We start from the raw sequence: 24281 nt of genomic DNA, 5'->3' as shown, positions 1-24281 counted from the left end.
GACTGCTTTTCCTCGCGCTTCTCCCGGTCCGCCTCCTCTCCGGGTTCTCCTCCGCGGCGCTGGCCGCGGGTGAGGTGCAGGTGGCCCGGCGCCCCCGGCTAACCCCACACAACCAAACCTGGCGATGTTAGGGACCCACCGCTGCGGGTCCGGGCAGCGTCTTCGGCCGGGCGCTCTCGGGCTCCAGGGAGGCGGCGAGGAACGACGTCCCGAGAGCGGCGGAGGCTCCGAGCCAGGCGCTCCGAAGCCTCAGCCCGGGCGGAGGAGCGCGGGATGACGACGAGGCGGGGAAAGTGCGAAGGGCGCGCCGGGAGGCGGCTCGGCACGCCCCGTGCGACCGACACTCGGTGTTCTCTTCGGTTGCACAAACCCTCCTGGCCCGGCGGGGCTACTCCACGGAGAGGAGTCTCGCAGCCACCCGCTGCTCCTCGAGCCCGGGGCGCATCCGGGCGCCGCGCACCGCGCGCACTCGCTCCGCACGCACTCGCCCAGCACTGCCGGCCCGGCCGCTCTGGACTCTTCCTCCGAGCCCCTTCCTCAGCCCTCCTTCCTTCTTTCCCTTCGTCTGCCCCTCCTCGAAGGGCGCTCCAGCCCGCTGAAAAGTTCTCTCACGACCCGGGGGGCGACATCCACGAGATGGTGGGGGAAAAGGCAGGCGTGCGCTCCGCAGGTCGGCCTCCCTACCCAGCGGGCAAACTCCGCGGGCGGGTTGGGAGTAGTCGCTGCGGGGGTTAAGTCGCCGCCGGCCGGCGGAGGTCCGGACTGGTGGCGCGGGTCCCGCCCGGCCGTGAGAGAGTGGGGGTGGCGCAGTCGGCAGCCTCAGGGACGCGGGGCACAGGGTACCCGCCGCCGCTGCTGCTCCTGCAGCCGCCGCTCCCGCCGCCGCCGCCCGCGCCTCTCGCGCCGGTTACATTAACACGCGGTTTCACACTCCGGAGCTAACCAGCGCCGGCCCCGCCCAGCCCTGCGCGGGCGGGGGGCGGGAGCGCAGAGCCGGCGGGGGACGTGGGCCCTGGCGGGGGAGGGGGGGGAGCGGGGAAGTGTGCATCAGCCAATAGCTTGCGCCGCGCCCAACGTGGGGTGCTGACGCGACGTGTCCCCGGAGCCTATGGCAGGAGAGCACCGGACGGACCGGCCTCCCCCTCCTCTCCCACCCAGCTTGCTTCTATCTCCGCCGTCTCCTCGGTCTCCCCTCCCGCCCCCCTACCCCTCCTCCGCCTGCCGCGTCCTCCCGGGCTCGGAGAGGAACTGTTCCTGGAGGAGCCGCGGGACGCCGAAACCAACCAATGGGAAGAGGCGAGACGCGGAGATTGGCACTGTGGATGGGAAGGTCGGAGAGAAGGAGAGCGGCGGGGCCGGGCTGTCAGTCAAAGTAACGTGGGGCCTGCGAGGGAGCGCGCGGGCGCGCGCGAGCGGGAGGGCCCGGCGAGCGTGTAGCCGCGGAAGCCGGGGGCTCGAGTTTGCAAAAAAAATCCTGCCACTTGTTCACTTTTCCCTTTAATGGAAATCCTCAGATCTCAGTGAAAGTAACTCAACTAATCGCGTAGTTTCTTATGGGGTGCGGGGGTTGGGGGTGGGAGTTCAAGCCAAACACGTCTTTCTGTGCTTGCCCCTCGGATGCCCCTCTTTTGAAAGTGAGGTCACATTCAAAACTTTCCCTGAGGATTGTTTTTCCTTGAGCTGCCTTTTCGCGAGGAGTGGACTGTGCACTTGGTGGGAAATGCGGGCGCGCGTTGGCTGGCGTATGTACACCGTCCAAGACTAGGCTTTTAATTTTAATGCTCACTCCTCTCTTTGCACCCAAGGTGGTAGGGATTGGCTTTTATTGGAGCATTTCAAACGACTTTGCAAAAAAGTTGGCCTGCTTTGGTTTGGCGGGAAGGATACCTAAGGTGCTGCCAGGGTAAGGGACGCGCGTCCCAGTCGCAGATTGAGGCTTTTGCCCACGGCGCGACATCTCTGGTCCTTGTCTTAAAAGTATAGACTTCGCCGTCTTTGGGGTTGGGGACTGCTGAGAGTTTTAGGGGCCTCTCAGCAGCTTGACCACGAGTCTGTTAACAACTACTAGAAACAAAGGGAGACAATGGGATAAACCAGCTTTGAAACCTAGAAACCTGCCCTGCCCACTCTTAGCCCCAAGCTTCTGGTGGTATCCCCGGACTGAGCGGCGTACGAGCTAAATGGGAAGCGTTGGGTGCATGACGTGGCCAAAATTCTTATGAGTGGAATTTGACCTAAAATTTTGAGATTTTAAATAAACGGGGCATACTGTGTAAATCTCCCGTTTTTGTCTATTTCTCCAAATGCACCCCCCAGCAGAAAACCTTCAGTATTGCCGCATTTATATTTTTGTTTAAAGAACAGTTAGGTTGAACTATTGCCACACACGATTGGTGAATGAATAACGGTGTTGTAGCCAAATGATGGTGAATTCTTCCGTAAGAAAGACACATCTTCGGCAAGCATTGATCCGACACTGGAATATACTTAACAGGTTTTTGGTATTAATAGCCCCAGCGTCCACATTATTTTACTTTAAAGAGACTTATGAAAAGGCATTTCTTTAAACAGAAATACATTTTATTTGAAGGTTTGCTTTCTCAGAGATCTTTTTCTTGAAATATTAAAAGAATCATTTTAGATAATACATTTCACTGTTGGAGTTGACTTTAAATATGTATGATATTGATTTGTCTATAATTGCATCAATCCCGAATATCAATTATAAATGAAAAATTAAAGGAGCAATTTTAGCCAGCCTGTACAAGGCCTTAGTAAATTCTTAAACAAGTTTCAGCATGTGGTTTTGCAGTGTTCTCATTAAGTGGGGTGGGGGTGGGGTTATATTATTCATTTTGCTAACATGGAGAATGAAAAGGAAGCAAGCACTGGCCCACTTTCCTGATTTAAATTGAGTGATGACTCAAGCAGGCTTGCTCCACATATAGGACTTTTTGAAATCATATGATCCAGGGGCTACGAAGCTTTGACTTTGGCAACCTGTGTACCTTGAAATCTTTGTCTCCTGATTGGGTCAGTCTCTGGTCCGTTCATCCCATAATCAGCCTCAGGACTCTGTAGAAAGAACTTGGATGCACAAATATGCCTGTGCCTGCTGGTCCAACTGAAACAACTGAGACTTCTCCAGGCTTACCCAAGCTTTACTTTGATTTACTGGCACACACTGGCAATTAGGCTTAAAACGGGATATTTTGAGACGGGAGCCTTCTGGATTCCTTATAATGTAGTATCTGGAGAAAAGAAAGAGTAATGATTTTTAAATTCGAAGACCTCTGTGCATAAAGATGGTTGGTTTTTTTAGTGTATCCAATCCTCCTTGACAGAGAGAAGGCTGGGCCCCTCTTCAAGGTCATATTTTCTCTGTGATTGTCATGCTGTAATAATTATACTACAAAACTCTCATCAAACTGCATTACAAATGATGGTGTTTAAACAATCAAGTAGCTTTAATCTTATGTTTTAAATAAATAATATATGTGCAGATTGTCTACAGCCTGTTTAGAACAAAATCTTACTCATGAAATCTATAATTTTAGTCTTCTATTTAAAGTCTGCTAACCATAATCTTTTTTACCTTCAACGTATTCATATGTTGATGATGTTTTAACATGAGATGATATTAAGTACTCCGCTTCCATAGAAAATTGTCTCTGAAAAAAACAATCCCCTTTTTATACTTTGCAAAGAAACAAAAAGATTGCCAGATTGTTTGTTTTATCATTGATGCATATTTGGGTATATTTCCATTCATTTGTTGCTGACTGTCAAATTTTCATAAGTCATGAAATGGCATAAGTCATTATAAAAACTAGATGTCATATATTGTACATAGGTTCTAGACCAAATAAAAACACTCTGGGTGCTGGTCATAGAAATTATGCATCTTTTAAATCTATTACTTTTTTATTTGAAATGAGTATTTCAATTTCTGAAGTTCACTTGTTATTTTCTCTTATAATTGTGGGTTATTTCTTATATATTTTCTCATTGGCCTTTTTAAATTTATTTTTAATGTTTTTAATGTTTATTTTTGAGAGAGAGAGAGACAGAGTACGAGTGGGGGAGGGGCAGGGAGAGAGAGAGACAGAATCCGAAGCAGACTCTAGGCTCTGAGCTGTCAGCACAGAGCCCCATGGGGGTCTTGAACCCACAAACTCGTGAGATCATGACCTGAGCCGAAGTCAGATGCTTCACTGACTGAGCCACACAGGCACCGCTGCCTTTTTTTTTTAACTGAAAGTTTTCTTAAACCTGAGAATGTAGGGTCCAGAAGAAATTTTCCCAGCATTACTTTATAACCTTCCTCCCCGCCCCCCCCAGCTCTTTACCAAAGAAAAGGGCAAGATGGACTTGGGCATGGAGGAGAGAAGGCAAAGAAAGAAAGAAAAAAAAATCAGTAGCAGATCCATGCAGCAGTAAAACCTCAAATAAAATCACATCCAAAGAATCTCTTGCGGTTTCACACAATATGGTAAAATTAGAGATTGCAGGAAACCAACTAAATTAAACTGGGAACATTTGAAGAGAAACGAGCAGAGTTTATGAAAATGACACATTGACTGACCAGTATGCTTTTTTATCAACAATTTCTTTGTTAAGATGCAGATCAAAGGAACCTGCATATGTTTTCATTTTGTTCTAACTAGAAAATTACATCCAGATGTTTAATAGGCATTTGGTTGGTTTTTCAGCATTGATTAGATATGTTGGTTCTGTTTGCTTACAAGTGTAGCCGGATCATTAGCTAATGCAAAGAAATGTTTGCTGTGAGTTGCTAATTAGGGCTTTTGGAAACCCTCCATGCTCAAGAACAATTTGTACAGTGGCCAGATGAACTTGAGGGACTTGAAGAAGTTGTTTTCCCTTTTCTGGTAGGGTGGGAAGAAGCAGACAGACCCATTCCCTAATCTGCCTTTGCCTATGGGGATTGGGATGCTATCCCTGAGGATTAGAGTGCAAATAAATTAGGAAGAGACCACACAGGCACTCCCCAACATGGAGATCAATGTGCCTTTTCTGGAACCACCACCATGTTGTCTTTGGGAGTGGGGGAAAGTGAACGTCTAAAACGCTGAACATTAACATGTGGAAGATGCTTGGTGCTAATGTTATCAAATACACAGCCTTTTTAAGTATACTTTAGAGACAGATCGGAAAGCCCTTTATGATAAACGAGTGTACTTGAATTCATTACTGTAGTACTTATAATTAAAAATGTCTCCTTTGCAATTTCAGTACTTACACAGGGTACAAGAGACCAAGCTTGGGAAGGGGAAGGCTGGAGCTAGTGGAAGAGATGGAAGGAGGGGAATTTTGGAGTCAAGGATGAGCCTGGGAGGAAGTGCAGTGTTTACTTTCACAGCCACTCATTTGTTTACCTTGTTAAAGCCCCAAAACTTGTAGGAGATTAGCCATTCACATGGTATTCAAATAAACTGTTTGAGAATTTGAGGCACCAGGCAGATAAACTTCTTAGCTGGCCAGTCACGTTTTTTAAAAACACTTGGCCTGCAGAATAACACCACCTCTGTGGAGGCTGAGCTTTTGTTTATTTAAGTCTGCATTTCTAGAGAGGTATCCGTCCAAAATAGCCTGTGTCTATAAGTCTTCACAGAAGCGCAGAAACAAATGCCACTAGAGCATTTTCTCCATATATTCATGCCTCTCTAGGCCCCATCTTCTGTCCATGATGACACCCTCCTATGTGTTCATGTAACTTCATGATTAGTTTTCCTTAAATAGTTCAAGCAGAGGGCCTTTCCATCAGAGCTCTCCAAGCCTTTGGGGAGCTGCCCATGAAAAGCAAAGACCATATTTTGGGGCAAGATCATATATTCCCTGGAGCTCAGATCATAACATACCAGTGTGTTTCAGTGAAGTTAACAAGCCCCTACCTCTTTTAGCCCGTTCTAATGTCTGATGGAAGTTTCATTTCATCAAAAGAAGTGAGGAGTCATTTGGTAGGCAAAAGAAAAAAGTAGTTCAAGGAAGCACCTTTGCTGTTCCTTCTGACATATTCACCTAAGAAGAGTCAACCTTGACCCCTGAATGCTGTCTGTGATGACCTACCTTGCTGTAGGCCCTGGACTTGCTAGGAAACGAACATTAAACCCGGACACCTCTCCTTTGACCTTTAAAGGTTTTGCTTTGGCAGTAGCGTTTAAATAACTTTTCTTCCTGAAACTAGCAATTGTTTTTGAAGAGTTGAAGCTGGAGTTCAGCTAATCTCTAATCTCTTGGTGTTTCTCATGGTTGAAGGCGGGTGAGCTCTGGGAAGAGATAAGGAGCTAGAAGCCTAGGCAATATTCCAGATGCCTTCAAGATCTCTAGAATGGAAATTTTAGTCCTGATGAACAAGTCACATGACTTAAATACAGAATGTTGGGACATTTCGCAAGATGGCTGGCTTGGGGGTGCCTGAGTGGGATCAGTCAGTTGACTTGGTTTGGGATTGAGCCCCATGTCTGGCTCTGTGCTGACAGTGCAGAGCCTGCTTAGATTCTCTCTCTCCCTCTCTCTCTCTACCTCTCCTGCTTGACTCTGTCTCTCTCTCAAAATAAATAAAGATTTTTTAAAAATCTTAAAAAAAAACTGGCCTGGGCTCTTTAAAAAGTCAATGTTAAGGGCGCCTGGGTGGCACAGTCAGTTAAGCTTCTGACTTCAGCTCAGGTCTTGAACTTGCAGTTTGTGAGTTCGAGCCCTGTTATCAGACTTTGTGCTCACAGCTCAGAGCTCAGAGTCTGCTTCAGATTCTGTGTCTCCCTCTTTCTCTGCCTCTCCCCTGCTTGTGGTCTGTCTCTGTCTCTCAAAAATAAATAAATGTAAAAAAATAAAAATTTTTTAAAAAGTCAATGTTAGGGGCACCTGTCTGGCTCAGTCAGAAGAGCATGCAACTTGGGATGCCTAGGTGGCTCAGTCGGTTGAGTGTCCAACTTCAGCTCAGGTCATGATTTCAGGGCTCATGGGTTCGGGCCCCGAGTCAGGCTCTGTGCTGACTGCTAGCTCAGAGCCTGGAGCCCACTTCGGATTCTGTGTCTCCCTCTCTCTTTGTCCCTCCTCTGTTCACAGTCTGTCTCTCTCTGTCTCTCAAAAGTAAATAAATGTTAAAAAAAGAAAAAAAGCGCATGTGACTCTAAACCTTAGTGTCCTAAGACATCTAGGTGGCTCAGTCAGTTAAGCATCTGACTTTGACTCAGGTCATGATTTCATGGTTCATGAGTTTGAGTTCCACATCAGGCTCTCTGCTATCAACACAGAGTCCGCTTCACTTTGGATCCTCTGTCCCCTGCTCTCTGCTCCTCCCCTGCTCCTTCTCTCTCTCTCTCTCTCTCTCTCTGTCTCTCTCTCTCTCTCTCTCTTTCTCTCTCTCTCTCTCTCTCTCTCTCTCTCTCACACACACACACACACACACACACACACACACACACAATAAATAAACTTAAAAAAAAATAAGTCTCAGGGTCCTGGGTTTAAGTCCTAAGTTGGATGTGGAGCCTAGTTTAGAACAAATAATTTAAAGTCAGCGTTATGGGTGTGGGGAAGGGAATGAGGAGTATTCCCTAAAAAAAAAAAATCCATAATAATGGAAATGCGCAATATGTTAATCTTTATTGGCTCCTTGTTCCAAAAAAAAAAGAAGAAAAGAAAAAAGAAAACCAACTAGGAAAGACTTTCTTGTTCTTGGGTGGGCAATTTGAATGTGGACTGGATATTAGGTAATATGGAATTATGGTCATTTTCTTGATGTGAGAAAATCCTGGCTGTGTAGGCGCTGCGTTGTTCTGAGTAGATGCATGACATGCAACCTCAAATGATCTTTGCAGCCGCACAAAATGCGCGCGTGTGCACAAAGAGAAAGCAAGTTTGGTGAAGGGTCTGCAGTCACAGAATGTGGGGATAGAACCTGTGGCCACTCCTGTTAATATTTCAGCTTCTCTGTGTTTGAAAATTTTCGTGATGAAAAACGGGAAAACCACTTCAGGATCGGTGTTCTGCCCTTTTCTTCATGTGTTAAAATGGGAATTCCCTTCGTAGTGAAAAGGTTGATTCATGATGTTTCCAGTTTTAAAAAGTACGAGAAAAAGTGGTGTTGTGTTTTTTTCTCCCCCTCTAGTCAGGGAAAAGCTGCCATAGTGATAACCGAAGGATTACCCACTATCCCTGTTCTGGACCTACTTTTATTATTTATGTTATTTTATTTTTGTTTCTTTTCTCTGGAGTCTCAAGTGAACCTTAGTGAACAATTAATAGAAAACGGAAATCTTTAAATAAATTAGCACATTACATTAATAATCCTCAAATGCATCGTTTTGTGGGCCATCAAGCTCACAATCACCAGAAAATCTACTCTAAAACAAAGAAAAAAACCTCATCTATTAAAAATAAAGTAACAGCAAATACATTTTAATTTATTATTTTTTTAATCATTATATTTGAGATAGATAGAGTGCAAGCAGGGAAGGAGCAGAGAGAGATGGAGACTCAGAATCTGAAGCAGGCTCTAGGCTCTGAGCTGTGAGCACAGAGCCCGATACGGGGCTTGAACTCACAAACTGTGAGTTCATGACCTGAGCCAAAGTTGGATGCTTAACCAACTGAGACAAGCCAGGGCCCCTATTTTAATTTCTTAATTCCCATTATAAATAGTTGTTCTGTTGGCCTTTTCATCACTTGAGCCTCACAGTGAAATTTATAAATTATTGGTTTGATTTTGAAATTTCCTTGATATTTTCAAATATAATGCTCAACATGACTGCTCTATACTAACCTTTACATATTAATCATAAAAGAAATGAGAATAGTATTAAATCCCAGACACTGATGTTGTGCTTATCTAGAACCACAGAGGCACATGTTTATGACATGCCAATACAGAGTTTCCCAAAAAGTCATGAAGAGTGACAAGGGATTATCTAAGAGTCCACAGTTGGAATGTCCCATATATCTTTTCTCTTTGTTTCATCGTAGCTGTTTAGTGTGTTTTTGTTTTTCCTATCACCATTATGTTTATTGAAAGGAAAAATTTCTGTGACAGGGGTAAGCAGATTCTGGTTTGCATGTGAACAGATGAAATCCACAACTTTCAGGGAAAACCTTGAGTACCTTACAGGGAGGCAAAGAGGAAAACACCAGGGAAACCTGGACTTTTCCCACACAGACGAACCAGTCCATCCAATGTTTCTAGTCACCATCCACCTAAGTAACGACTGTAAAATGAAAATGATAAAAATGACTGCTTCACTGTGATGGAAAAAGCCCCCAGGGGACAGAGTTACCACTCTGGCTTCCCCCACTCTCAGCCTCCACACTTCAGAAGAACTGGCAAGCTACCATTGGCACTTGAAAAAAGTGTTACAAAACACTGACAAGTATTACAGGAATGTTGATTAATGTAAACAGCCTGCCTCAAGGAATAATATCTTTCTTAAGAAAACTGGTTTTCCAATTAGCATTTCTATGGAGACAGGTATCTCCGGGTAACTCCAGAGAGTGTTTCAAGAAGTTATTTGTCTTTGTTGGGGAGGTGGGGGGGAGGTCGTCATATTGACATCTTTATTTTCTGAAAACATGAAAAAAAGCAACTGATAGGTTAAAAAGTCAATGGGCCTTAACAAGGAAGGAAATTCTGACACATGATACAATATGGACAAACCCGCGGAACATTATGCTAAGTGAAAGAAGCCAGACGCAAAGACAAATACTGTATGATTCCACTTATATGAGGTATCTAGAGTAAGCAAAATCATGAACAGAAAGTCAAGTTGAAGTTGCCAGGGAGAGGAAGGAATGGGGAGAGGAAGGAATGGGGACTTAATGCCTAAGAGATTCAGAGTCTCAATTTTGCAGCCTGTAGAGTCCCCTGGATGTGCGGTGGGAAGGCACCACAACAGTGGAATGTACCTAATGACACTGAACTGTGCTTAGAAATGGTGACGCTGATACAGTTTATGTTACGTATATGGTGCCAGTTTTGTGAAGTCAACAGGACTCCCGTTCTGTTGTGCACCAGTTAGTTTTACCGTAGATTTTCATCCTATTCATTTCCTAAATTTGTTTATGCATACCATTGTTTATTGAGCACTTACTACGCGTCAGACATTCTTCTAAGTGCTTTACTTATTTGTGTTACCTCATTTGACCCTCATGTCATTTTTATTAGGCAAGTACTATCATCATCCACATTTTATGGACCAGAAACCGGAAGCCCAGTACAGTACTTTCCCAGAGTCACACAGTTGGGATGGCTGCTCTTGAACCCTGGCACTCACTAGGAGCCACTACCCAGAGCTGAGCACTTAGTTGCCCTTGCCCAGTGCCATTTCTCACTCTCCTCTCACTAGATTACATCCCTCATTGACCTACTGATCGGAAAAGGTTTATATGTATTTTGCCCACAAGCTTGGTAGGATTTCTCTTGGCACTTTGGAGGTAAGGTTGATACTTTAAGAATTTATATTCCTGCAAACAGAGCTAACAGCTGCCTCAGGGCTCTGGAACTGTGCCCGCAGAGGAATGCAGCCACTTTCAGCTGTGTGTTTTTGGCAGCACCCAATCCATACCCCAAACTGCAGTTCAGCAAATAAAGGCAGGTTCAGTAGCCAACCAGAGCAGAGGAATGAGAGAGACTGTGAGTCTTCATTCAGTTAGAACAGCAGAGCAACCTGTTCTTACATACAATTTCACAAATGATAACACCTTTAAAAATAAAAATACAAAGTTAGGGAGACCATAGATTAGTTCTGTGATTTGACATGTGCTGGGAACAGTAGACATATAGTTGGGGCCTTTATAACATGTCTGGAAACATTTGGCCTATCAAATGTAAATGGGTTTATTTCCATCCTCCAAAGCCTTCTTAAAATCAGTGGCTTTCAAGTATCTTTGACCATGAACCATAGTAAGAAAGACATCTTTTATTTTTTTAAGATTTTTTTTTACATTTATTCATTTCTGAAAGATAGAGAGCAAAAGTTGGGGAGGAGCAGAGAGAGGGAGGCACAGAATCTGAAGCAGGCTCCAGCCTCTGAGCTGTCAGCGCAGAGCCCAATGCGGGGCTTGAACCCACAAACCTCAGCCAAAGTCAGACACTTAACCGACTGAGCCACCCAGGCGCCCCAGAAATACATTTTTTAAGTCTCCATCTAGTTCTCTGTCTTGCACACATGCACACATGCATACACAGGTCACCAGCACATGTCATAACACCCGGTTGCTAAACACTGCTTTAAATTATGCGGTCAGGTGAGCAGGGGTTGTCCAGAGAAAAAGAACCAATATGAGACTGATGTTAGGAATTGGCACATGCGCTCTATGGAGGCCAGGAAGTCCCACCATCTGCTGTCTGCAAGTTAGAGAGCCAGGACTGCCAGGGCTATAATCCAATTCATGTATAGAGGCGTGAGAACAGAGGGGCTCCTGGTATCCGTTTTGGAGTCTGGAGGCAAGAGAACCAGGAGCTTCACATCCCCGCTCAGGAAAAAAAAAAGGAGAGTTTGCCCTTCCTCCTTTTTGTTCTATTTGGGGGACCCCTAATGGTTTAGATGACACCAGCTTGCATTGGTGCCTACCGTCTTCCTGCTCAGTCTACTGAATCAAATGCTAATTAATCTCCAGATACACGCCCACAGACACACCCAGAAATAATGCTTTACCAGCTCTCTGAGCATCCCTAGGCCCAGTCCCTTTGACGTAAAATGAACTATCATAGCTATGGAATGCTTTAATTTGATGAACATCTCAGGTTTACGGAAAGTCATTAACCCCAAAACTATCCTCAGTAACATTAGAACAAGATTGTTCTTTCCTTTACACTTTTTACAATGATAAATCATAATCCTTGCCTTAAAGTTAGTCACAGTTCCAAATCAGTAGGAGTCAAAGCTCTTCAGGGAATTCCCTGCAAATTCTCTTGTCAATCCCTTTTTTGCTGGCCCTTTTCTTCCTTTCTGCATCCCCATCCCATCCCCCACCTCCACGGTGCCCCTCATCTACCTCCCTGCTCACCCTCCCCACCAAGCCTAGAAACAAAAGCAAACATATAACAAATGTATAACAGAGTGCCAGGCTCAGAGACAGAGGGTCCTGAAATGGAATTCCTATCTGCTTCCTACTATATGACCTTGGACAAACCACTCCCCTCCCTGAGCCTCAGTTTCCTCAACTGTAAAGTCAGATGATAGCCCAGGTTTCTCATGGTGGTTGCCAGTCTGAAAGAGATTAACTGAGATAACATAGTATACTAGTTAACACAGTAGCTGGCCCAGACAGCCAGGTTCCCTTTACCTTCTTGGCCTGGGGCTTGATGAAGGCCCTGCCCTCCCCAAGCTGGGGAAGTACCACCATTGCTACTGTGCAGCCCCGAAAATCAGATAGCAGCAGGGATTCCAAAGGTGTTTTCTGTGGGACTTTAGTCCTATCCTCTGGGGCTCAAGAAGTACATCATCATGTGCTTCTTGGGGACAGGGTAAGTAGATCTCAGGAGAAGACAGGAGCCACTGACCTTGAATGCCCCCCCCCCTTCATAGGCTGTTTCCTACCCAAGAAGAAATGACAATAATACATGTATCTTTGGGTAAGTAAAAAGGGAATTGGGGTGGGAGGGCTATGAAAAATACTGAGCAACAGTTCATCACAACGTAAAACAGTTACTTTTGGTGGCTAAATGCCCTGGGTTGTCCAATTTAGATAATATAACAAGAAAAAAAATGTGGCTAACAAGTGAGCGCTTAATGGAATTAGGTATCAAGTACACTCTTTTAGAATGTCATGTCCCCTTACCCAATGAATATGAAGGTGTGCATTGGAAAGACCTTAAGAAATACATACAGAAATTAGGAAGTGAAGTAGATAGTAATGGAATTCTTTTTCGGAGTGTGATCTGGTCTAGGATTATTTTTGAACTGGGAACTTCCACTTTCCTCCCAGAGACTTCTCTTTCACATCACATTTTATTAGCAATGGCCGAGGTCTCTCAAATCTGTGAATAAGGTTTAGTGAGAATTGATGAGCCCTGTCTAAGTAAGAATCCTAATGGCCGTGGGTTGCTGTTATATGGTAGAAGTCAAACTCAATTATCTTTAAATTCAACAATTCTCTGTCTACCAAGAGACTCTTTAGGACCTCTTCTATGTGTCTTTCTTCATTTGAAATCTTTCATTTGAAATCAGGCCTGCCTACTTTAGAAAGATGGAGAAAATTGAAATATAAAACCTTTCTTTATATGAAGAATGAGAGGGAAAAAAAAAAAAGAAGAGATTTTTCTCTGTAGGTTTGGCTATTCCAGTAAGGAAAAATTAGACCATCAAGTAAACAATCTTGGCTACTCAAATTAGGCTTAAAAGAAAAAGGAACCATATGCCTAATGATTTATAAAACACAGTATGCTTAGCATTGCTGTGTATGTATACCAATTCTGTCAGCTTTTACACAGCTATTGCTTCCCTCCCCCATGGCAGCCATTTCAGGAAAAGTTCTGTTTGGGAAGACAGAACAAAGCCTATCTTTATTCTGTGAACAGTACTAAGCTCCCAGGATTGGAGGAGGGGAGATGAAGAAGGCGTAATGAACAAGGAGAAGGTGGTACTCAGTTCTTAAATTTCACTCAGTAAGAATTCCTTCAGTGTTAAGTGGAGAGGCATATCAAGAATTTTCAGTCTTTCAAGTGTTATCCAATGTCTTCAGATCTTTCAAAATATATCCCTCTTTTTCAATACGGGTGTTCCCATAATTCACAGGCATTGGGACGAACATGGACTGGAAAGTCCATAATTGCACTGGGCTAGAATTAGAAGATTCTTTTCTGGGCATGAAATAGTCTCATTTCCATCATCCTTTTGGGTTGAGTATGGCAGTCAAGATGGTGTTGGGGAAGGGTGTGGGTAGTGAGGGGCGTACATCGTGAGTGGAAGAGGTTAATACTAAGAATGTTCCTATCCAGTGCAAAAAGAGCCTAAAATATTTCTTCTGTGAACTCTTATCATTCACATTTCTTGAAAAATGTTCTGATAGCATGCTGAATACTTCCACAGTGTCAACAGATATACAACAAGAATCTCAAGCTGAATTTAGTTTCATTAAGTTTAGCTAAATGGTCTGTATAGAAAGCAAAATCAATAGTTCTTCCATATGTAAGAGGAATCAGTAGAGAAAAAATGTCTTCACATGTTACCCAGAAAACTGCAGATCATTTACAGTTTGGTAGTTATGGCCTCCAGCAAGCCTTTAAAGTGAATGGTATTTCTTTGGTAGAGTGGTTTTTTTTTTTTTCTTTTTTTCTTTTTTCCCCAGCCACAACAACTCTTAGGGGCTAATGCCTGACTCATGAAGCTCCACCTTCAGACCTTATCCTATGGGCTGTTGGTCCTTAGTAGGTGGACATTTCCCCTTAACTATTAAGACTTAGCTACCCCGTGTTTCACTTTGGGGGGTAGTTAATGAAAGCCAGAAGTTTTGCACCATGATTCATTCTAGGTAACAAGTTATTAACCAATGTGTTTATTTGGATCTACACAAAAAAATATGCCTCCTTTCTAGACACTGAAGACATAAGGAGCTATATAAAAGTTGATTCTTCTTTCGGAGAGCATAAGTACTACTGGGAAATAAAAACTTCCACTTTAAATGATGAGTAATAATTTAAAGAAAGTTTAAAAGCCTGTAAGACAGTACATGCTAACAATTAAACAAGTGTTACATTCACTGAGTCCTGTACGCATTATAGGAGGTGTGTGCCTGGAGATGGCATCAGGAAGCCTTCAGTACCTCACCTTGGGGACCCAGATTCTCGGAGTTGGCAATGATCCCTGATGCTACTATCCTCTTGATAGGGTAAAACTAAATATTGACATATTTCATTCTCTCATACAAATTAAGACTAGTTTATTACAGAAAATAACTCTTAAATCTATGCAAACTAGAACACAAACAATTAGTATATCTTCATGAAAAATAATCTGGCTGTTGAGCTAGGCTTGGGTGACCATTTCTGAGCATTTCCAAAAATAATTGTTTTCTACTCATTAATTCCTTCCAAACACTCACTTAGCACTGAAGATGTAAAAACTAATAGAATGAGAATTTAAATTTAAAAATTCTGTCCATTAACTTGATTTGGTCTGTAATTGGTGGAGAAAGGGACAGGGTAGGCTATCATTAATCGGTTTTAGCAGTACAGTACGTTGGCCCAGCTGAAACATCAGCATCCCCTGAAGCATAGTCTTGGGACCACTTTCAAGTACAGCAGTGATCAGAGGGAATTTTAGTACTGGAAGATTGAAGGCTGATGCCTTTTGTGTCCTTCCTAGTCACCATTGTCATTGCCATTATCATCATCATCATCCCCTTCTTTTTTTTTTTAATGTTTATTTATTTATTTTGAGAGAGAGAGCATGGGTGAGCAGGGGAGGGGCAGAGAGAGGGAGAGAGAAAACCCCAGGCAGCCTCTGTGATGTCAGTGCCAGTGCCCAAAGTGGGGCTCAATCCAGCAAACCATGAAAGCATGACCTGAGCTGAAATCATCATCACCCTCTAACCATTGTTCCTGAGTTCACTGTTCTAAGTGCTTTACATATGAATCCATTTATTCTTCACAATGACTCTGAAGTCAGTACCGTTATCAGCTGTGATGGTTAATTTTATGGGTCATCTTGACAGGGCTAAGGGGACAGATACCCAGAAAGCTGGTAAAACATTATTTCTGGGTGTAACTGTGGCAGTATTTCAGGAAGGGATTAGCATTTGAATCAGCCTGAGTAAAGAAGATTGCCCTCACCACTGTGAACAGGAATCATCCAGTCAGCTCAGTTAGGGCTTGAATAGAACAAAAAGGTAGAAGAAGGGCAAATTTGCTCTCTTTGCTTGAGCTAAAACATCCATCTTCTACCCTCTGACAGCACTGCTGGTCCTCAGACTCAGATTGGGATTTACACCGACGCCACTCCCAGGACCCCTACAACTGTCTCAATCCTTGGTCTCTCTTTGGCCTCCAACTGAGTCACACCATCAACTCCCTTGGTTCTCCGGCCTTTAGAATCAGAATGAATTCTACCGCTGACTTTCTGGATTCTTCAGCAGCAGGCGGACTTCTCAGCCTCCATCATCACATGAACTATTTCCTATATTCCTATAATAATTCCCTCTCCCTCCCTTGTTCCCACCATATATCTCCTATTGGTGCTGTTTCTGTAGAGAACTGTGACTAATACACCTCCCTACGGGAAACTGAGTCCCAAATCTCACAGCTAGAGTGGTAGAGCCACAGTACAGTCAGCATTCTTAGGATGCTGGCCATGTCTTGGGTAGATTACTGACCACCTCTTGAGCTAAGGCCCAGCCTCTGAGTTTAACTGAAGGAACTGGACTTAGAGCAGTCCAGTTGGGAGATGTTAGGAGTTCCTTCACCTAAGACCATCAGCAAAACTTGAAAAGGAAGAGATATCTCTTGAGCTCACAAGCAGCAATATACTAGTGGCATGTTTATGGACAGGTATCAGATTTGTCAGGATGATTAGTACTGCTCTGATTTTCCCTGGAATCTTTTTCCTTTTCCCCCCTCTAAGATTTTTATTTTAATTCTAGTATAGTTAATATACAGTGTTATATACCTAGCATTTCTTCGCTTCTAATCCTTAAAGATATTGAGATAGCTTATAGCAAGTCTTGTTCTTTCCAAGAGCTTTGCAGATTCTTTTGGAGATTGTTTGGGTGAGCACATGTGGACTTTATGTCAGGGGAGGGAGAGTAAACGTAGCTGGAGGGTATGCCTGGTAGTACTTCTAGGAGAGGGAATCCCATCTCCTAGTATCACAAATCATAATTCTAGGGGAGTCTAGGAGAAGTCACCTTTCTTCCCCCTGTCTACTCTCTTCTTGACTGCCTTTCTCTCCATCCTCCATTCCCTCCACCATGCTAATCTGCATCCCACATTTTTTGGTAGATGTTGTTACTGTTCATTAAAGTTCAGAAATCTTGCCCATCTCTATTTTTTACTGCCGTCTTGGAAGGCCAGGCTAGCCTTCCCAGAACATTCTGAAGATGCTTAGACTAAGGAAGTAAATGCAAGTGGGAAGCCTTTTTTTACAGGTCCTGGCCTTGGCCCCGTCTTCCTTTACAAGTGAGACGTGCACCGATTTGGAGAAGGAGCATTGAGTGGGAGATTGTTAGGGCACTTGCCCAGTGAGTCCTTTCTTCCCCCATTTGGCTCTTATTCAGAGCTTATTCAGCAGCAGAGATCCCTGGAAGACTAGAGAAGGCAGAGATAAGAGCTGTATGTCAGAACTCTTGCCTGAACTTGTCATATAAGGAAGGCAGCATTAGGGAATGCTGCTGTTTTAATATTAGCAACTGACACAGCTGGGGGGTGGACAGGTAAAGATATATGGTCCCAACAGGGCCCACGAATGGACTGGTTGTACCTTTGTCAATACTGAATCAAGAGCCATGAAAGATTTCATCTTCTGTAATCCAATAATCTCACTACTGGAACTTTGTCCTGAGGGAACAGTTCAAAGTAAAGCAAGATACTGGGAGGTATGCAGTGCCCAGATCTTAGTTTCTAAATACCATTAGCCACTAAAAGATACCAGATATCCTTGAAGAAATGGCGGATTCGGATCTGGAGCAGGGAGACATCTTGTTGTTAGTGGATGAGGAGTTTTGAGCGAAGAGGTAGTGAATTGTGCTTTGGATCGAGTTTGACACGCCTGAGAGGTAGACAGCTGGAGATGTTCAGTGAGTGCTACACAGATGTGGATGTGGATGGAGCTCTGTGTAGACATGGAGAGACAGGTATAGACAGAGAACACATTGGTAAGAGGGCCCAAGAGTTCCTTCATCACTTTGCAGAAAAATTCAGATGCTTGATGAAAATGAATTTTTCTGGGTCCTACCTCAGGGAGCAGAACAAATACATTTTTATGATACTCCCCAATTTTTTTAAATGTTTATTTATTTTTGAGAGAGGACACAAGTGGAGACACAGGGAGAGGGGAAAAGAGGGTCTGAAACAGGCTCTGTGCTGATAGCAGGGAGCCTGATATGGGGCTCAAGCTCATGAACCAGAGATCATGACCTGAGCCAAAGTCAAAAGCTCGATGAACTGAGCCAGCCAGGTAACCCCCTCACCCCAAATTGTTTCCTGAAGCATACATAAGTCTAAGAAATATTTAAAGGATTGTGAAAATGCAAGGAGCCCTTGCATGGGAAATTGAGAAGAATTAGAGAAGCATGAGAGGTAAGAGGTGACTCTGAGAGATAAGGGTGCACCCAGCCAAGAAGCAGTTTCACTACAGAGTCCTGGCCGGTGTTGCTGAGAGGGCAAAAGGGTACTGAAAGCATGAATGTAAAAGAACAGAAGAAAATATACATAAAATTTTACCCAGGTACAAGGTAGAGAACTTTGTAAGCCTAAAAGGAAAAGAAGGAAACACAATATTGCCAGATTTGATTTCGTGAATGTTAAATATTTCAGCATGTCAGAGAATATTACACATGCAAAACATTAACATGGGAATTAGGAGAACTCTATAGCATATATGACCAAGTAAAATAATATCATTAACTAGTGAAACTTTTATAACCCATCTAAAGAATTATGACTACCTGGGCACCTAGGTGACTGAGTCCATTAAGCGTCTGACTCTTGGTTTCAACTCAGTCATGATTTCACAGTTCATGAGATTGAGCCCTGTGTATGAAAAATAAATACATAAACTTAAAAAAAAAAAGTATGGTACCCTAGTAGAAAATGAGCAAACACATGAATAGACAATTCCAAAAGAAAATATAGTTGGCTATATATGAAAAAATGAGCATGAAATGCATATTAAAGATGCTCTTTTTGGAGGGGAGCTGGGTGGCTCAGTCAGTTAAGTGTCTGACTCATGATTTAGACTTAAGTCATAATCTCATGATTTATGAGATTGAGTCCTGTGTCAGCATAGAGCCTGCTTGGGATTCTCTCTCTCTCTGTCCGTCTCTGCCCCTCCCCTCCTCGCACTCTCTCTCTTTCTCAAAATAAATAAATAAACATAGAAAAAATTAAATAGTATTTGTTTAAAAGTAGATTCAAGGGGTGCCTCAGTTGCTTAAGCATCCGACTTTGGTTCAGGTCATGATCTCACAGTCCATGGGTTCAAGCCCTGTGTCGGGCTCTGTGCTAATAGCCTAGACCCTGGAGCCTGCTTCCGATTCTGTCTCGCTCTTTCTCTGCCCCTCCCCCACTCACTCTCTGTCTCCCTCTCTCAAAATAAAATAAAGACATTAAAAAAATTTTTTAAAGTAGATTCTGAGTGACTTCCCTGGCTCCCCACTCCCAGAGTCACGGAACCTCGCCCGGGAATCGCAGATCCCAATAAAGGCTTTCTTGGCTCAAAAAAAAAAAAAGTTCATTCTGCACCCAACATGGGACTCAAACTCATGACTCTGAGATCAAGAGTTGCATGCTTTACTGACTGAGCCAACCAGGTACCCTTAAAAGTGCGATTTTTATTGTTATTATTTATTTATTTATTTATTTGGGGAGAGAGAGAGAGAGGGAGAGAGAGAATCCTAAATCAGCTCAGCTGTGTCAGTGCGGAGCCTGATACATTCCATCTCACGAACCATGAGATCATAACCTGAGCTGAAATCAAGAGTCTGATGCTCAACTGACTGAACTACCCAGGGGCCCCTATTTTTCTTATTTTTTTAAAATGCCATTTAAAAAATTCCACATACAAGTGAGATCATACAGATGTGTCTTTCTCTGACTTTTTTCACTTAGTATAATCCTTGAAATGCCCCTTTTAACTCCCCAAATTGGCAACTACTTTTACCAAAATGTGTAGTAATGCTGTGACATTGATTAACAGGGATTATACAAAGTCACGCCCTGTTAAATTTGGTGCGACTTTTCTGAAGACTTTTGGAAGTGTATATCAAAAATGAATGAAAAATATGCCTGCCCTTTAGAACCAGTTCTGCTTCTAGGAACTTCGTTTTTACATTTATGTAAAAAGGTGTTCCTTCCAGTATTAATGGTAATATCAACAAACTGGAAGCAACTTGAATGTCCAGCAGCAGTGATTTGGTTCAGTAAATTAATGGAAGTCACATAATGCTGTATTTTCTAAAACTTTTACAAAACAGACTTTAGTAAAAGGATCCCAACCTGGGGGTCAAGCAGTAGCAGAAGTGAGTAAAGTCTGGATATAAGGTGCAGACGTGGAGAAGAGAAAGATTATTTCACTTTCCTCTAAGGCTATCATCATCATTATTATTATTTTTAAAAGAGCACTTGTGAAATTAGAAATTGCAGCTACAAGTCTCAGATGGAGAACAATAGAGTGGGGACCTAGGTGAAGTGGAGAGCACAGCCCTGCCTCTTAGCTATTCCTCAGTTCCACTTGGTTGACCACTGTGTGAGCCAATCAGACCTCCTCATTGGCTATGAGTTCATGGCTTTAAGATTTTTACTGATGTGGGGCGCCTGGGTGTCTCAGTTGGTTAAGCCTCCGACTTTGGCTGAGGTCATGATCTCATGTTCATGGGTTGGAGCCCTGCATCAGGCTCTGTGCTGACAGCTCAGAGCCTAGAGCCTGCCTCCGATTCTGTGTCTCCCTCACTCTCTGCCCCCCCCCCTCATGCTCTGTCTCTCTCTGTATCAAAAATAAATAAAACATTTAAAAAATTTAATAAAAAATGATTTTTACTGATGAGAAAATGTGTATAATTTTTAAGTGAAAAAGTATATAATGCAGTAGTATTTCAGAGTATGGTATTGAGTTAGATAATACTTTTGTGTATTTGTGTGTGTATATGCATGTCTTAGTATATGCACAGAAAAAAAGCCTGAAAGGAAATAAACCAAAATATGATTTTGTGTAGGTCGTATGAACAAGGCTGTTTTAATTTTTTTTTTTTTGCATTTTTAATATTTTCCACAGCAAATGCATATATACTGTAGCATGTAGGTGCCTTAATCAGTTGAGTGCCCAACTCTTGATTTTGGCTCAGCTTATGATCCGGGGATCATGGGATCAAGCCCCACATCAGGCTCTGCATTGAGCCTGGAGCTGCTTAAGATTTTGTCTCGGCCCCCCTCCCTTGCGTGTGCTCTCTCTAAAAATTAAAAATAGAAAAGTGCATACATACTACTTTTTAAAGCAACCAAACAAGGGCTCCTGGCTGGCTCGGTTGGTAGACTATGACACTGTTGATCTCAGGGTCATGAGTTCAAGCCCCCGTGTTGGGCGTGGAGTCTAATTAAAAATGAATAAATAAAAATAAATAAAAACAACCAAACAAATCATCAGAAGTTTATTGTGAAAATACCTAGGCTCAAGTAGTTTGGTTTGGTTTGCTTTGGTTTTTACCCCCATAGGCTCAAGTTTTGACACCCAAAATGAATATTTCTGAAAAGCACAGTTGGAGTCCTATCTCTAACAGTAGTAATGTCAACTCTTGACCTGGTCTGGTAGCCTGCTGCTTATTATTGTTGTTGTTATTGTTGTTGTTATGGCTTTTACTATTCATTGTTTTTTAAACACTCACTGGCTTTTGGCAGCCTTGTGCTCATCACCATTGCCAAGAAGTTTATGGTAGTGTGAACCAGTGAGAATTTACCTGTTCCAAGTTTGGGGACAAATCCTACTTCTGCATAGTTGTTGACATACACTTAATAAAGACAGCTATAGAAATGTATAATATCTACTCAAGGCCTGGCAGCGCTATTAGTTTAAATAGCACAAATCCACGCACTATACTTCAGTTGTTCAAATGTCCTTATAAAAACGGTTATGAAAAAGTAGCTGTTCACACAGGTACATGGGCAATCTTAAACACTGATAAGTTGGCTCCTCTTCCCTGAGCTTGAGAACAGCCGCCGACTCACTCTTTGGAAGTCAGGCCAACAAATCCAGCGAATGCAAATAGAGAGAAACCTGTGAACGCTTTTATTCCCTTTACAGACTTACATAGCAGAATGGATTGCTTTGCAATTGTGAAGGAAAAAAGAAAAAAGAATAGGGAAGAGCGGAGAAGAAAAGAATGTGTTGGCTTTGTCTGCCAGTGGTTTGAGTAGAGGTTTTTTTTGTGTGGTTTTTTTTTTTTTGGATGAAAAGTAGGATCTTAATGGGCGCTCAGTCAGCCCAGGCAGCCTCTGAAAACTCCTCTTGTCAGCTCCCTAGATAGAAGGACCCATTGTTTTCTAAATCTGAAGTTATCCACTCTTCCCTTTGTCCTTTCTTTTGGTCCTTTTAGTGTTTGCTTTATCAGAATATTTTAATCCCTAATGTGGTGACTTGGTGTAATTTATCTCATTAAGCCTCTCCTATTTTCTTCTGTTTACATGACTAATATTATTGTGTTTTATAGAGCTTCTACCAACAAGCCACTCCTTTGTCCCATTGTTTCAGCTCTCTGCCAAAAATCAACAAATGAAGTTTTTATCTTCCCAATCTTGGACCTCACCTACTTGTCATTCAGTTTGTATAGATTGCATGAAGAGCGTGTTCCTTTGAAAACAAAGCAAGGATTCATTTTTATGACCTAAAAACAAACAATTACCATTCTCGAAAGATCCTGGTCATCTCTTTTTATAAGTATAGACTGGCAAAGACTCAACTTAGGACAACTTAGGAATGGGAAAATTCATATACTTCGTTGTGTGTTGAAAGCCCCAAATCCCCAATTAATAATGCCCTGCTCCCTACCTTGTATTTCTTTCATAATGTGTAGAATATCCTAGAAGCAGAGAATCTGAGCACTGGAAGGCACCTAGTAGGGCTATCTTGTTCAAACTCCTGCCAAAACCATACCCAAGCCAAACTGAGCTAGACAGAGGAGTCTTATTATTTTTTTAAATACATTTTATTTATTGTTGAGAGACAGAGTATGAGCGGGGGGAGGGCAGAGAGAGAGAGAGAGAGAGAGAGAGAGAGAATCCAAAGCAGGCTTCAGGCTCTAAGTTATCAGCACGGAGCCTGATGCAGGGCTCAAACTCATGCCCAAGATGATGACATGAGCCAAAGTTGGATGCTTAACCAACTGAGCTGCCCAGGCATCCCTGGAGGAGTCTTACTTTAAGGCGTATGAAGAAAAGCCTTCTCTGAACCAATTATGTATTTGAGATAGCATGTCAGAAAAATTCCTTTTCTAAAAATCTAGTCTAAAAAAGCTTCCATTGTCATTTCCTCAATTACTTTTTATTTTCCAGATTGAAAATAACCGGGTACTATCTTCAGGGAATCAAACTTTAAATGAGCACTAACCTCCTACAAGGCAGTGGTTCTCAAACTTTAGAGACCATCACAATCACCTGGCAGCTTATTAAAAACACAGATTACTAGTCCCCACCCCTCAGAGTGTCTGATTACCGATGTGGAAGAAGGCTTGAGAATTTGCATTTCTAGTATGTTCCCAGGTAATACTGATGCCATTGGACCAGGGACCTCACCTCAAGAACCAGGACCTCCAAAGAAGAAATATGAAAATAATTAGGAGGCAGAGAAGCAAGTAGATTAACAAGTTAAACAAGTTAACTTCCATATAGAAAGTGATGTTAAACAAATTAACCTCTACATAGAAAATGCTACACACCTATCAGAGAAGTTCTTTGCTGTCACAGAGCTCACAAACTCAGAGTCCAGTGAGGGAGGCTGGCCCTGAACAGTAGTTTAGAATGTTAACCGTTAACATGAGGAACTGTATTAGACCAGAGGAGGAACGCAGCATTCAGGCTTCGTGCAGAATAAGCCTAGAAGGCTCCCTGCAGAGCTGGAAGCCTGAGGAATAATTGCTGAGCTGATCCTTAAGGAAGGGAAGGTACCCAGACAAAAGGGCAGGGTGGCCTGGCTCTTCCAGCAGAAGGAACCTTATGGAATTAAAGAGGGAGCTGGGAGTTTTCATGGAACAGCAAGTCTTGCAATCTTCCCAAAGGGAAGGGTGACAAATAAGGTGGTGGTGACAGAGGAGGCAGGGCCTAGATCAAGAAGGAATGTCAGAGGGGCATCTCACTGGTCAGTTGGTATAGAGTGTGTGACTCTTGATCTCTGGATTTTAAGTTCAAGCCCCATGTTGGGTGGAGAGATTACTGAAAAATAAAATCTTAAGAAAAGAAAAGAAAAAGAAGCAGCATCAGCAGGTTGAAGGAATCGGACAATATTCGGAAGACTACTAATGGACATCAAGGGTAAAGATCACTTTGACAAGACTCCCTATCAGGGGACAATGGAGATGAAAGAGAAAAGACAGCATAGCTGTCCCCAGTGCTTCCTTCTTTATGA

The 24281-nt window shown here is 43.0% G+C and overlaps 1 long non-coding RNA gene across 1 annotated transcript in view; it reads left to right on the top strand.

Moving 5' to 3' along the window:
• Nucleotides 1-1213: 1213 nt before the first annotated feature.
• Nucleotides 1214-24281, top strand: part of LOC115276380 — a 56200-nt gene continuing 33132 nt past the window's right edge. The window contains exon 1 of the long non-coding RNA XR_003901907.1: nucleotides 1214-1372. This is a non-coding gene — a long non-coding RNA (uncharacterized LOC115276380). The remainder of the gene's footprint in view (nucleotides 1373-24281) is intronic.

Source organism: Suricata suricatta, chromosome 13 (genome assembly GCF_006229205.1).
Source record: "Suricata suricatta isolate VVHF042 chromosome 13, meerkat_22Aug2017_6uvM2_HiC, whole genome shotgun sequence".
NCBI lineage: Eukaryota > Metazoa > Chordata > Mammalia > Carnivora > Herpestidae > Suricata > Suricata suricatta.
The sequence above is the reverse complement of the archived record's forward strand: the minus strand, read 5'-3'. Positions and strand labels throughout refer to the sequence as shown.